Consider the following 15,732-nt stretch of genomic DNA (forward strand, 5'->3'; position numbering starts at 1 on the left):
GTGTATAATACAGGGGGAGTCGGGCACTATCTGTGTATAATACAGGGGGAGGCGGGCACTATCTGTGTATAATACAGGGGGAGCCGGGCACTATCTGTGTATAATACAGGGGGAGCCGGGCACTATATGTGTATAATACAGGAGGAGCCGGGCACTATCTGTGTATAATACAGGGGGAGCCGGGCACTATCTGTGTATAATACAGGGGGAGCCGGGCACTATCTGTGTATAATACAGGGGGAGCCGGGGACTATCTGTGTATAATACAGAGCACCGGGCACTATCTGTGTATAATACAGAGCACCGGGCACTATCTGTGTATAATACAGGGGGAGCCGGGCACTATCTGTGTATAATACAGGGGGAGCCGGGCACTATGTGTATAATACAGGGGGAGCCGGGCACTATCTGTGTATAATACAGGGGGAGCCGGGCACTATCTGTGTATAATACAGGGGGAGCCGGGCACTATCTGTGTATAATACAGGGGGAGCCGGGCACTATCTCTGTATAATATAGGGGGAGCCGGGCACTATCTGTGTATAATACAGGTGGAGCCGGGCACTATCTCTGTATAATATAGGGGGAGCCGGGCACTATCTGTGTATAATACAGAGCACCGGGCACTATCTGTGTATAATACAGGTGGAGCCGGGCACTATCTCTGTATAATATAGGGGGAGCCGGGCACTATCTGTGTATAATACAGAGCACCGGGCACTATCTGTGTATAATACAGGAGGAGCCAGGCACTATCTGTGTATAATACAGGGGGAGCCGGGCACTATCTGTGTATAATACAGAGCACCGGGCACTATCTGTGTATAATACTGGGGGAGCCGGGCACTATCTGTGTATAATACAGGGGGAGCCGGGCACTATCTGTGTATAATACAGGGGGAGCCGGGCACTATCTGTGTGTAATACAGGGGGAGCCGGGCACTATCTGTGTATAATACAGAGCACCGGGCACTATCTGTGTATAATACAGGGGGAGCCGGGCACTATCTGTGTATAATACAGGGGGAGCCGGGCACTATCTGTGTATAATACAAGGGGAGCCGGGCACTATCTGTGTATAATACAGAGCACCGGGCACTATCTGTGTATAATACAGAGCACCGGGCACTATCTGTGTATAATACAGGGGGAGCCGGGCACTATCTGTGTATAATACAGGGGGAGCCGGGCACTATCTGTGTATAATACAGGGGGAGCCGGGCACTATCTGTGTATAATACAGGGGGAGCCGGGCACTATCTGTGTATAATACAGAGCACCGGGCACTATCTGTGTATAATACAGAGCACCGGGCACTATCTGTGTATAATACAGAGCACCGGGCACTATCTGTGTATAATACAGGGGGAGCCGGGCACTATATGTGTATAATACAGGGGGAGCCGGGCACTATCTGTGTATAATACAGGGGGAGCCGGGCACTATCTGTGTATAATACAGGGGAGCCGGGCACTATCTGTGTATAATACAGAGCACCGGGCATTATCTGTGTATAATACAGGGGGAGCCGGGCACTATCTGTGTATAATACAGAGCACCGGGTACTATCTGTGTATAATACAGGGGGAGCAGGGCACTATCTATGTATAATACAGAGGGAGCAGGGCACTATCTGTGTATAATACAGGGGGAGCCGGGCACTATCTGTGTATAATACAGGGGGAGCCGGGCACTATCTGTGTATAATACAGGGGGAGCCGGGCACTATCTGTGAATAATACAGGGGGAGCCGGGCACTATCTGTGTATAATACAGGGGAGCCGGGCACTATCTGTGTATAATACAGGGGGAGCCGGGCACTATCTGTGTATAATACAGGGGGAGCCGGGCACTATCTGTGTATAATACAGGGGGAGTCGGGCACTATCTGTGTATAATACAGGGGGAGCCGGGCACTATCTGTGTATAATACAGGGGGAGCCGGGCACTATCTGTGTATAATACAGGGGGAGCCGGGCACTATCTGTGTATAATACAGGGGGAGCCGGGCACTATCTGTGTATAATACAGGGGGAGTCGGGCACTATCTGTGTATAATACAGGGGGAGCCGGGCACTATCTGTGTATAATACAGAGCACCGGGCACTATTTGTGTATAATACAGGGGGAGCCGGGCACTATCTGTGTATAATACAGGGGGAGCCGTGCACTATCTGTGTATAATACAGGGGGAGCCAGGCACTATCTGTGTGTAATACAGGGGGAGCCGGGCACTATCTGTGTATAATACAGAGCACCGGGCACTATCTGTGTATAATACAGGGGGAGCCGGGCACTATCTGTCTATAATACAGGGGGAGCCGGGCACTATCTGTGTATAATAAAGGGGGAGCAGGGCACTATCTGTGTATAATACAAGGGGAGCCGGGCACTATCTGTGTATAATACAGAGCACCGAGCACTATCTGTGTATAATACAGGGGGAGCCGGGCACTATCTGTGTATAATACAGGGGGAGCCGGGCACTATCTGTGTATAATACAGGGGGAGCCGGGCACTATCTGTGTGTAAAACAGGGGGAGCCGGGCACTATCTGTGTATAATACAGGGGGAGCCGGGCACTATCGGTGTATAAAACAGAGCACCGGGCACTATCTGTGTATAATACAGAGCACCGGGTACTATCTGTGTATAATACAGGGGGAGCCGGGCACTATCTGTGTATAATACAGGGGGAGCCGGGCACTATCTGTGTATAATACAGGGGGAGCCGGGCACTATCTGTGTATAATACAGGGGGAGTCGGGCACTATCTGTGTATAATACAGGGGGAGGCGGGCACTATCTGTGTATAATACAGGGGGAGCCAGGCACTATCTGTGTATAATACAGGGGGAGCCGGGCACTATCTGTGTATAATACAGGGGGAGTCGGGCACTATCTGTGTATAATACAGGGGGAGGCGGGCACTATCTGTGTATAATACAGGGGGAGCCGGGCACTATCTGTGTATAATACAGGGGGAGCCGGGCACTATATGTGTATAATACAGGAGGAGCCGGGCACTATCTGTGTATAATACAGGGGGAGCCGGGCACTATCTGTGTATAATACAGGGGGAGCCGGGCACTATCTGTGTATAATACAGGGGGAGCCGGGCACTATCTGTGTATAATACAGGGGGAGCCGGGGACTATCTGTGTATAATACAGAGTACCGGGCACTATCTGTGTATAATACAGAGCACCGGGCACTATCTGTGTATAATACAGGGGGAGCCGGGCACTATCTGTGTATAATACAGGGGGAGCCGGGCACTATGTGTATAATACAGGGGGAGCCGGGCACTATCTGTGTATAATACAGGGGGAGCCGGGCACTATCTGTGTATAATACAGGGGGAGCCGGGCACTATGTGTATAATACAGGGGGAGCCGGGCTCTATCTGTGTATAATACAGAGCACCGGGCACTATCTGTGTATAATACAGAGCACCGGGCACTATCTGTGTATAATACAGGGGGAGCCGGGCACTATCTGTGTATAATACAGGGGGAGCCGGGCACTATCTGTGTATAATACAGGGGGAGCCGGGCACTATCTGTGTATAATACAGAGCACCGGGCACTATCTGTGTATAATACAGGGGGAGCCGGGCACTATCTGTGTATAATACAGGGGGAGCCGGGCACTATGTGTATAATACAGGGGGAGCCGGGCACTATCTGTGTATAATACAGGGGGAGCCGGGCACTATCTGTGTATAATACAGGGGGAGCCGGGCACTATGTGTATAATACAGGGGGAGCCGGGCACTATCTGTGTATAATACAGAGCACCGGGCACTATCTGTGTATAATACAGAGCACCGGGCACTATCTGTGTATAATACAGGGGGAGCCGGGCACTATCTGTGTATAATACAGGGGGAGCCGGGCACTATCTGTGTATAATACAGGGGGAGCCGGGCACTATCTGTGTATAATACAGGGGGAGCCGGGCACTATCTGTGTATAATACAGGGGGAGCCGGGCACTATGTGTATAATACAGGGGGAGCCGGGCACTATCTGTGTATAATACAGAGCACCGGGCACTATCTGTGTATAATACAGAGCACCGGGCACTATCTGTGTATAATACAGGGGGAGCCGGGCACTATCTGTGTATAATACAGGGGGAGCCGGGCACTATCTGTGTATAATACAGGGGGAGCCGGGCACTATCTGTGTATAATACAGGGGGAGCCGGGCACTATCTGTGTATAATACAGGGGGAGCCGGGCACTATGTGTATAATACAGGGGGAGCCGGGCACTATCTGTGTATAATACAGGGGGAGCCGGGCACTATGTGTATAATACAGGGGGAGCCGGGCACTATCTGTGTATAATACAGGAGGAGCCGGGCACTATCTGTGTATAATACAGGAGGAGCCGGGCACTATCTGTGTATAATACAGAGCACCGGGCACTATCTGTGTATAATACAGGGGGAGCCGGGCACTATCTGTGTATAATACAGGGGGAGCCGGGCACTATCTGTGTATAATACAGGGGGAGCCGGGCACTATCTGTGTATAATACAGGAGGAGCCGGGCACTATCTGTGTATAATACAGGAGGAGCCGGGCACTATCTGTGTATAATACAGGAGGAGCCGGGCACTATCTCTGTATAATACAGGGGGAGCCGGGCACTATCTGTGTATAATACAGGGGGAGCCGGGCACTATCTGTGTATAATACAGGGGGAGCCAGGCACTATCTGTGTATAATACAGAGCACCGGGCACTATCTGTGTATAATACAGGGGGAGCCGGACACTATCTGTGTATAATACAGGGGGAGCCGGGCACTATGTGTATAATACAGGGGGAGCCGGGCACTATCTGTGTATAATACAGGGGGAGCCGGGCACTATGTGTATAATACAGGGGGAGCCGTGCACTATCTGTGTATAATACAGGGGGAGCCGGGCACTATCTGTGTATAATACAGGGGGAGCCGGGCACTATCTGTGTATAATACAGGGGGAGTCGGGCACTATCTGTGTATAATACAGGGGGAGCCGGGCACTATCTGTGTATAATACAGGGGGAGCCGGACACTATCTGTGTATAATACAGGGGGAGCCGGGCACTATGTGTATAATACAGGGGGAGCCGGGCACTATCTGTGTATAATACAGGGGGAGTCGGGCACTATCTGTGTATAATACAGGGGGAGCCGGGCACTATCTGTGTATAATACAGGGGGAGCCGGGCACTATCTGTGTATAATACAGGGGGAGCCGGGCACTATCTGTGTATAATACAGGGGGAGCCGGGCACTATCTGTGTATAATACAGGGGGAGCCGGGCACTATGTGTATAATACAGGGGGAGCCGCACTGCTGACACTCTATGTGGAGGCGGCAGGAGCGGGGGCAGGACGGTCGGGCACAGGGACTGTACAGAGACACATGGGGATAATACCACACAGACTATAGCATAATAATATAATGTCACTGTCCCCATAGTAGCAGCAGTCACACCCCAACCTCATTATACTGTATGTGCTCCGTACTCACTGACACCTCCACTGCTACACTCTCTGCTCTTATTGGCTCTCACAGTCATGTGACCCTGCCCTCTCTGCTCTGATTGGCTCTCACAGTAATGTGACATACTGTCTTTTATTCATGCACTCTTTTCTGATTGGCTCACAAAGTCATGTGATCATGCACTCTCTGCTTTGATTAGCTATCACAGTCATGTGAAAAACACAAAGCACAGTCATGTGACACAGCCAGCACTAGGCTTAAACGTAATAAAACGACCATATTACAGAAGCCTCAGTCTCTTCCTGGAGGTATTAGCCCTACACAAAATGGCTGCCTGACAGAGGACAAATGTATCACATGACAAGGAAGCTCTAGTGGTCACCTGATATGTACTACACTACCCAGAATCCTTTGTTTCCTCATCTCATTCCCTGATATCACACGGTGAGTATGTGTCCTGCAGCGTAATAATCCCTGATGTTATATTATATTATACTGTATATTATATCCCTGTTATACCTCATACACTGTAATATACACACACATCAATGTCATCACTGATCTGTATTATACTGTATATTATATCCCTGTTATACCTCATACACTGTAATATACACACACACACAGCAATGTCATCACTGATCTGTATTATACTGTATATTATATCCCTGTTATACCTCATACACTGTAATATACACACACACACAGCAATGTCATCACTGATCTGTATTATACTGTATATTATATCCCTGTTATACCTCATACACTGTAATATACACACACACACAGCAATGTCATCACTGATCTGTATTATACTGTATATTATATCCCTGTTATACCTCATACACTGTAATATACACACACACACAGCAATGTTATCACTGATCTGTATTATACTGTATATTATATCCCTGTTATACCTCATACACTGTAATATACACACACACACACACACAGCAATGTCATCACTGATCTGTATTATACTGTATATTATATCCCTGTTATACCTCATACACTGTAATATATACACACACAGCAATGTCATCACTGATCTGTATTATACTGTATATTATATCCCTGTTATACCTCATACACTGTAATATACACACACACACCAATGTCATCACTGATCTGTATTATACTGTATATTATATACCTGTTATACCTCATACACTGTAATATACACACACACAGCAATGTCATCACTGATCTGTATTATACTGTATATTATATCCCTGTTATACCTCATACACTGTAATATATACACACACACACACACACACACACACACAGCAATGTCATCACTGATCTGTATTATACTGTATATTATATCCCTGTTATACCTCATACACTGTAATATACACACACACAGCAATGTCATCACTGATCTGTATTATACTGTATATTATATCCCTGTTATACCTCATACACTGTAATATACACACACACAGCAATGTCATCACTGATCTGTATTATACTGTATATTATATCCCTGTTATACCTCATACACTGTAATATACACACAGCAATGTCATCACTGATCTGTATTATACTGTATATGATATCCCTGTTATACCTCATACACTGTAATATACACACACAGCAATGTCATCACTGATCTGTATTATACTGTATATTATATCCCTGTTATACCTCATACACTGTAATATACACACACACAGCAATGTCATCACTGATCTGTATTATACTGTATATTATATCCCTGTTATACCTCATACACTGTAATATACACACACACAGCAATGTCATCACTGATCTGTATTATACTGTATATTATATCCCTATTATACCTCATACACTGTAATATACACACACACAGCAATGTCATCACTGATCTGTATTATACTGTATATTATATCCCTGTTATACCTCATACACTGTAATATACACACACACAGCAATGTCATCACTGATCTGTATTATACTGTATATTATATCCCTGTTATACCTCATACACTGTAATATACACACACACACACACACACACACACACACACACACACACACACACACACACACACACACACAGCAATGTCATCACTGATCTGTATTATACTGTATACTATATCCCTGTTATACCTCATACACTGTAATATACACACACACAGCAATGTCATCACTGATCTGTATTATACTGTATATTATATCCCTGTTATACCTCATACACTGTAATATACACACACAGCAATGTCATCACTGATCTGTATTATACTGTATATTATATCCCTGTTATACCTCATACACTGTAATATACACACACACAGCAATGTCATCACTGATCTGTATTATACTGTATATTATATCCCTGTTATACCTCATACACTGTAATATACACACACACAGCAATGTCATCACTGATCTGTATTATACTGTATATTATATCCCTATTATACCTCATACACTGTAATATACACACACACAGCAATGTCATCACTGATCTGTATTATACTGTATATTATATCCCTGTTATACCTCATACACTGTAATATACACACACACACACAGCAATGTCATCACTGATCTGTATTATACTGTATATTATATCCCTGTTATACCTCATACACTGTAATACACACACACAGCAATGTCATCACTGATCTGTATTATACTGTATATTATATCCCTGTTATACCTCATACACTGTAATATACACACACACAGCAATGTCATCACTGATCTGTATTATACTGTATATTATATCCCTGTTATACCTCATACACTGTAATATACACACACACACAGCAATGTCATCACTGATCTGTATTATACTGTATATTATATCCCTGTTATACCTCGTACACTGTAATATACACACACACACACACAGCAATGTCATCACTGATCTGTATTATACTGTATTTCTCTATCGTCCTTGTGGATGCTGGGGTTCCTGAAAGGACCATGGGGAATAGCGGCTCCGCAGGAGACAGGGCACAAAAAGTAAAGCTTTCCGATCAGGTGGTGTGCACTGGCTCCTCCCCCTATGACCCTCCTCCAGACTCCAGTTAGATTTTTGTGCCCGGCCGAGAAGGGTGCAATCTAGGTGGCTCTCCTAAAGAGCTGCTTAGAGAAAGTTTAGCTTAGGTTTTTTATTTTACAGTGAGTCCTGCTGGCAACAGGATCACTGCAACGAGGGACTTAGGGGAGAAGGAGTGAACTCACCTGCGTGCAGGATGGATTGGCTTCTTGGCTACTGGACATCAGCTCCAGAGGGACGATCACAGGTACAGCCTGGATGGTCACCGGAGCCGCGCCGCCGGCCCCCTTGCAGATGCTGAAGTAAGAAGAGGTCCAGAATCGGCGGCTGAAGACTCCTGCGGTCTTCTAAAGGTAGCGCACAGCACTGCAGCTGTGCGCCATTTTCCTCTCAGCACACTTCACACGGCAGTCACTGAGGGTGCAGGGCGCTGGGAGGGGGGCGCCCTGGGAGGCAAATGAAAACCTTTTTTGGCGAAAAATACCTCACATATAGCCCCCAGAGGCTATATGGAGATATTTAACCCCTGCCAAGATTCACTAAATAGCGGGAGACGAGCCCGCCGAAAAAGGGGCGGGGCCTATCTCCTCAGCACACAGCGCCATTTTCTCTCACAGAAAGCCTGGAGAGAAGGCTCCCAGGCTCTCCCCTGCACTGCACTACAGAAACAGGGTTAAAACAGAGAGGGGGGGCACTAATTTGGCGTTAGAAATATATAAAAAAGATGCTATAAGGGAAAACACTTATATAAGGTTGTCCCTATATAATTATAGCGTTTTTGGTGTGTGCTGGCAAACTCTCCCTCTGTCTCTCCAAAGGGCTAGTAGGTCCTGTCCTCTATCAGAGCATTCCCTGTGTGTGTGCTGTGTGTCGGTACGTGTGTGTCGACATGTAGGAGGACGATGTTGGTGAGGAGGCGGAGCAATTGCCTGTAATGGTGATGTCACTCTCTAGGGAGTCGACACCGGAATGGATGGCTTATTTAGGGAATTACGTGAGAATGTCAACACGCTGCAAGGTCGGTTGACGACGTGAGACGGCCGACAAACTATTAGTACCGGTCCAGGCGTCTCAGAAACACCGTCAGGGGCGTTAAAAACGCCCATTTACCTCAGTCGGTCGACACAGACACAGACACGGACACTGAATCCAGTGTCGACGGTGAATAAACAAACGTATTTCTCATTAGGGCCACACGTTAAGGGCAATGAAGGAGGTGTTGCATATTTCTGATACTACAAGTACCACAAAAAAGGGTATTATGTGGGAGTGAAAAAACTACCTGTAGTTTTTCCTGAATCAGATAAAATAAAATGAAACCCTTTCCCGCCAGAAATTAGGGCGCGTTGGGAAACACCCCTTAGGGTGATAAGGCGCTCACACGCTTATCAAGTGGCGTTACCGTCTCCAGATACGGCCGCCCTCAAGGAGCCAGCTGATAGGAAGCTGGAAAGATATCCTAAAAAGTATATACACACATACGGTGGTTATACTGCGACCAGCGATCGCCATCAGCCTGGAGATGCAGTGCTGGGTTGGCTTGGTCGGATTCCCTGACTGAAAATATTTTATTCATATAGGGCATTTAATAGGATGCATTCTATATATATGTACGTGAGATGCACAGAGGGATATTTGCTCTCTGGCATCAAGATAAGTACGTTGTCCATATCACCCAGAAGATGTCATGGACACGACAGTGGTCAGGTGATACAGATCCCATACGGCACATGGAAGTATTGCCGTATAAAGGGAAGGAGTTAGTTGGGGTCGGTCCATCGGACCTGGGGACCACGGCAACAGCTGGGAAATCCAACCTTTTTACCCCAAGTTACATCTCAGCTGAAAAAGACACCATCTTTTCAGCCTCAATCCTTCCTTTCCCATGAGGGCATGCAGGCAAAAGGCCAGTCATATCTGCCCAGACATAGAGGTAAGGGAAGTAGACTGCAGCAGGCAGCCCCTTCCCAGGAAAAGAAGCCCTCCACCGCGTCTGCCAAGTCCTCAGCATGACGCTGGGGCCATGCAAGCGGACTCAAGGTGGGGGGGTAGTCTCAAGAGTCTCAGCGCGCAGTGGGATCACTCGCAGGTTGACCCCTAGATAGTACAAGTATTATCCCAGGGGTACAGATTGGAGAGTCGAGACATCTTCTCCTCGCAGGTTTCTGAAGTCTGCTTTACCAACGGCTCCCTCCGACAGGGAGGCAGCATTGGAAACAATTCACAAGCTGTATATCCAGCAGGTGATAATCAAAGTACCCCTCCTACAACAAGGAAAAGGGTATTATTTTTCCACACTATATTGTGGTACTGACGCCAGACGGCTTGGTGAGACATAGTCTAAACTGAAATCTTTGAACACTTACATAAAAGGTTCAAATCGAGATGGAGTCACTCAGAGCAGTGATAGCGAACCGGAAAAAAGGGGACTATATGGTGTCCCTGGACATCAAGGATTACCTCCATGTCCAAATTTGCCCTTCTCAACAAGGGTACCTCTGGTTCGTGGTACAGAACTGTCAATATCAGTTTCAGACGATGCCGTTTGAATTATCCACGGCACCCCGGGCCTTTTACCAAGGTAATGGCCGAAAAGATGTTTCTTCAAAGAAAAAAGGCATCTAAATTATCCCTTACTTGGACGATATCCTGAAAAGGGCAAGTTCCAGAGAACAGTTGGAGGTCGGAAGAGCACTATCTAAAGTAGTTCTACGACAGCACGACTGGATTCTAAATATTCCAAGAATCGCAGCTGTTTTCCGACGATACGTCTGCTGTTCCTAGGAATGATTCTGGGCATAGTCCAGAAAAAGGTGTTCCTCCGGGAGGAAAAAGCCAAGGAGTTATTCGACCTAGTCAGAAACCTCCTAAAACCAGGCCAAGTATCAGTGCATCAATGCACAGGAGTCCTGGGAAAAATGGTGGCTTCTTACGAAGCGATTCCATTCGGCAGATCTCAGGGGATTTGCTGGACGAATGGTCCGGATCGCATTTTCAGATGCATCAGCGGATAATCCTGTCTCCAAGGACAAGGGTGTCTCTTCTGTGGGGGCTGCAGAGTGCTCATCTTTTAGAGGGCAGCACACTCAGCATTCAGGACTGTGTTCTGGGGACCACGGATACCAGCCTGAGAGGCTGGGGAGTAGTCACACAGGGAAAAAATTTCCAAGGAAGTGTGGTCAAGTCTGGAGACTTCTCTCCACATGAATATACTGGAGCTAAGGGCAATTTACAATGCTCTGAGCCTAGGAAGACTCCTGCTTCAAAGTCAACCGGTGCTGATCCAGTAGGACATCATCATGGCGGTCGCCCACGTTATCAGACGGGGCGACACAAGAAGCAGGAGGGCAATGACAGATTCTTCGCTGGGCGGAAAATCATGTGATAACACTGTCAGCAGTGTTCATTCCGGGAGTGGGCAACTGGGAAGATTTCCTCAGCATAAATGAATTCCACCCGGAAAAGTGGAAACTTAATCTGGAAGTTTCCACATGATTGTAAACCGTTGGGAAAGACCAAAGGTGGTTATGATGGCGTCCCACCTGAAGCGCCAGGTCAAGAGACACTCAGGCAATAGCTGGGACGCTCTGGTAACACCGTCGGTGTACCAGTCGGTGTATGTGTTCCATCCTCTGCTTTTCATACCCAATGTATTGAAAATGATAGGAAGGAGAGGAGTAAGAACTATACTCGTGGCTCCGGTTTGGCCAAGAAGGACTTGGTTCCCGGAACATCAAGAGATACTAAGAAGGGTCTTGATTCGGCAAGAACCGTGTCTGTTCCGGGACTTACCGCAACTGCGTTGACGCCAAGGCGGGTGAACGCCGGATCCTAAGGGAAAGAGGCATTCCGGAAGAGGTCATCCCTACCCTGGTCAGAGCCAGGAAGGAGGTGACCGCACAACATTATCACCACTTAGGTGAAAATATGTGCCAGGGTGTGAGTCCAGGAAGGCTCCACGGAAGAATTTCAACTAGGTTAATTTCTACATTTCCTGCAAACAGGAGTGTCTATGGGTCTCAAATTGGGTCCATTAAGGTTCAAATTTTGGCCTGTTGATTTTCTTCCAGAAAGAAATTGGCTTCAGTTCCTGAAGTCCAGAAGTTGTTAAGGGAGTACTGCATATACAGCCCCTTTGAGGTCTCCAGTGGCACTGGGCGATCTCAACGTAGTTTTGGGATTCCTAAAAAATCACATTGGTTTAAACAACTCAAATCTGTGGATTTGATATATCTCACATGGAAAATGACCATGCTGTTGGTCCTGGCCTCGGCCAGGCGAGTGTCAGAATTGGCGGCTTTATCTCACAAAGCCATATCTGATTGTCCATTCGGACAGAGCAAAGCTGCGGACTCGTCCCCAGTTTCTCCTTAAGGTGGTGTCAGCGTTTCACCTGAACCAGCTTATTGTGGTACCTGCGGCTACTAGGGACTTGGAGGACTCCAAGTTGCTGGATGTTATCAGGGCCCTGAAAATATAGTTTCCAGGTTGGCTGGAGTCAGGAAATCTGACTTGCTGTTTATCCTGTATGCACCCAACAATGCTGGGTGCTTCTGCTTCTAAGCAGTCGATTGCTCGTGGGATTGGTAGCACAATTCAACTTGCACATTCTGTGGCAGGCCTGCCACAGTCTAAATCTGTTAAGGCCCATTCCACAAGGAAGGTGGGCTCATCTTGGGCGGCTGCCCGAGGGGTCTCGGCATTACAACTTTGCCGAGCAGCTACGTGGTCGGGGGAGAACACGTTTGTAAAATTCTACAAATTTGATACCCTGGCAAAAGAGGACCTGGAGTTCTCTCATTCGGTGCTGCAGAGTCATCCGCACTCTCCCGCCCGTTTGGGAGCTTTGGTATAATCCCCATGGTCCTTTCAGGAACCCCAGCATCCACAAGGACGATAGAGAAAATAAGAATTTACTTACCGATAATTCTATTTCTCGGAGTCCGTAGTGGATGCTGGGCGCCCATCCCAAGTGCGGATTATCTGCAATACTTGTACATAGTTATTGCTAACTAAATCGGGTTATTGTTGTTGTGAGCCATCTTTTCAGAGGCTCCGCTGTTATCATACTGTTAACTGGGTTCAGATCACAGGTTGTACAGTGTGATTGGTGTGGCTGGTATGAGTCTTACCCGGGATTCAAAATTCCTCCCTTATTGTGTACGCTCGTCCGGGCACAGTACCTAACTGGAGTCTGGAGGAGGGTCATAGGGGGAGGAGCCAGTGCACACCACCTGATCGGAAAGCTTTACTTTTTGTGCCCTGTCTCCTGCGGAGCCGCTATTCCCCATGGTCCTTTCAGGAACCCCAGCATCCACTACGGACTCCGAGAAATAGAATTATCGGTAAGTAAATTCTTATTATTATATCCCTGTTATACCTCATACACTGTAATATACACACACACACAGCAATGTCATCACTGATCTGTATTATACTGTATATTATATCCCTGTTATACCTCGTACACTGTAATATACACACACACACACAGCAATGTCATCACTGATCTGTATTATACTGTATATTATATCCCTGTTATACCTCATACACTGTAATATACACACACACAGCAATGTCATCACTGATCTGTATTATACTGTATATTATATCCCTGTTATACCTCATACACTGTAATATACACACACACACAGCAATGTCATCACTGATCTGTATTATACTGTATATTATATCCCTGTTATACCTCATACACTGTAATATACACACACACACAGCAATGTCATCACTGATCTGTATTATACTGTATATTATATCCCTGTTATACCTCGTACACTGTAATATACACACACACACACACACAGCAATGTCATCACTGATCTGTATTATACTGTATATTATATCCCTGTTATACCTCATACACTGTAATATACACACACACAGCAATGTCATCACTGATCTGTATTATACTGTATATTATATGCCTGTTATACCTCATACACTGTAATATACACACACAGCAATGTCATCACTGATCTGTATTATACTGTATATTATATCCCTGTTATACCTCATACACTGTAATATACACACACAGCAATGTCATCACTGATCTGTATTATACTGTATATTATATCCCTGTTATACCTCACACACTGTAATATACACACACACAGCAATGTCATCACTGATCTGTATTATACTGTATATTATATCCCTGTTATACCTCATACACTGTAATATACACACACACAGCAATGTCATCACTGATCTGTATTATACTGTATATTATATCCATGTTATACCTCATACACTGTAATATAGACACACAGCAATGTCATCACTGATCTGTATTATACTGTATATTATATCCCTGTTATACCTCATACACTGTAATATACACACACAGCAATGTCATCACTGATCTGTATTATACTGTATATTATATCCCTGTTATACCTCATACACTGTAATATACACACACAGCAATGTCATCACTGATCTGTATTATACTGTATATTATATCCCTGTTATACCTCATACACTGTAATATACACACACACACACACACACACACACACACACACACAGCAATGTCATCACTGATCTGTATTATACTTTATATTATATCCCTGTTATACCTCATACACTGTAATATACACACACACACACAGCAATGTCATCACTGATCTGTATTATACTGTATATTATATCCCTGTTATACCTCATACACTGTAATATACACACACACAGCAATGTCATCACTGATCTGTATTATTCTGTATATTATATCCCTGTTATATCTCATACACTGTAATATATACACACACACACAGCAATGTCATCACTGATCTGTATTATACTGTATATTATATCCCTGTTATACCTCATACACTGTAATATATACACACACAGCAATGTCATCACTGATCTGTATTATACTGTATATTATATCCCTGTTATACCTCATACACTGTAATATACACACACACAGCAATGTCATCACTGCTCTGTATTATACTGTATATTATATCCCTGTTATACCTCATACACTGTAATATACACACACACAGCAATGTCATCACTGATCTGTATTATACTGTATATTATATCCCTGTTATACCTCATACACTGTAATATACACACACACAGCAATGTCATCACTGATCTGTATTATACTGTATATTATATCCCTGTTATACCTCATACACTGTAATATATACACACACAGCAATGTCATCACTGATCTGTATTATACTGTATATTATATCCCTG

At 45.5% G+C, this 15,732-nt stretch overlaps 1 protein-coding gene across 1 annotated transcript in view; it reads left to right on the forward strand.

The window, feature by feature from the left end:
* The first annotated feature begins 5,769 nt into the window (after positions 1–5,769).
* LOC134995857 (zinc finger protein 271-like) overlaps positions 5,770–15,732 on the forward strand; it is a 69,508-nt gene continuing 59,545 nt past the window's right edge. Inside the window, exon 1 of the mRNA XM_063951140.1 lies at positions 5,770–5,945. The gene's annotated coding sequence lies outside the window, so the exon portion shown is untranslated. The remainder of the gene's footprint in view (positions 5,946–15,732) is intronic.

This window comes from Pseudophryne corroboree, unplaced genomic scaffold (assembly GCF_028390025.1).
Source record: "Pseudophryne corroboree isolate aPseCor3 unplaced genomic scaffold, aPseCor3.hap2 scaffold_1411, whole genome shotgun sequence".
NCBI lineage: Eukaryota > Metazoa > Chordata > Amphibia > Anura > Myobatrachidae > Pseudophryne > Pseudophryne corroboree.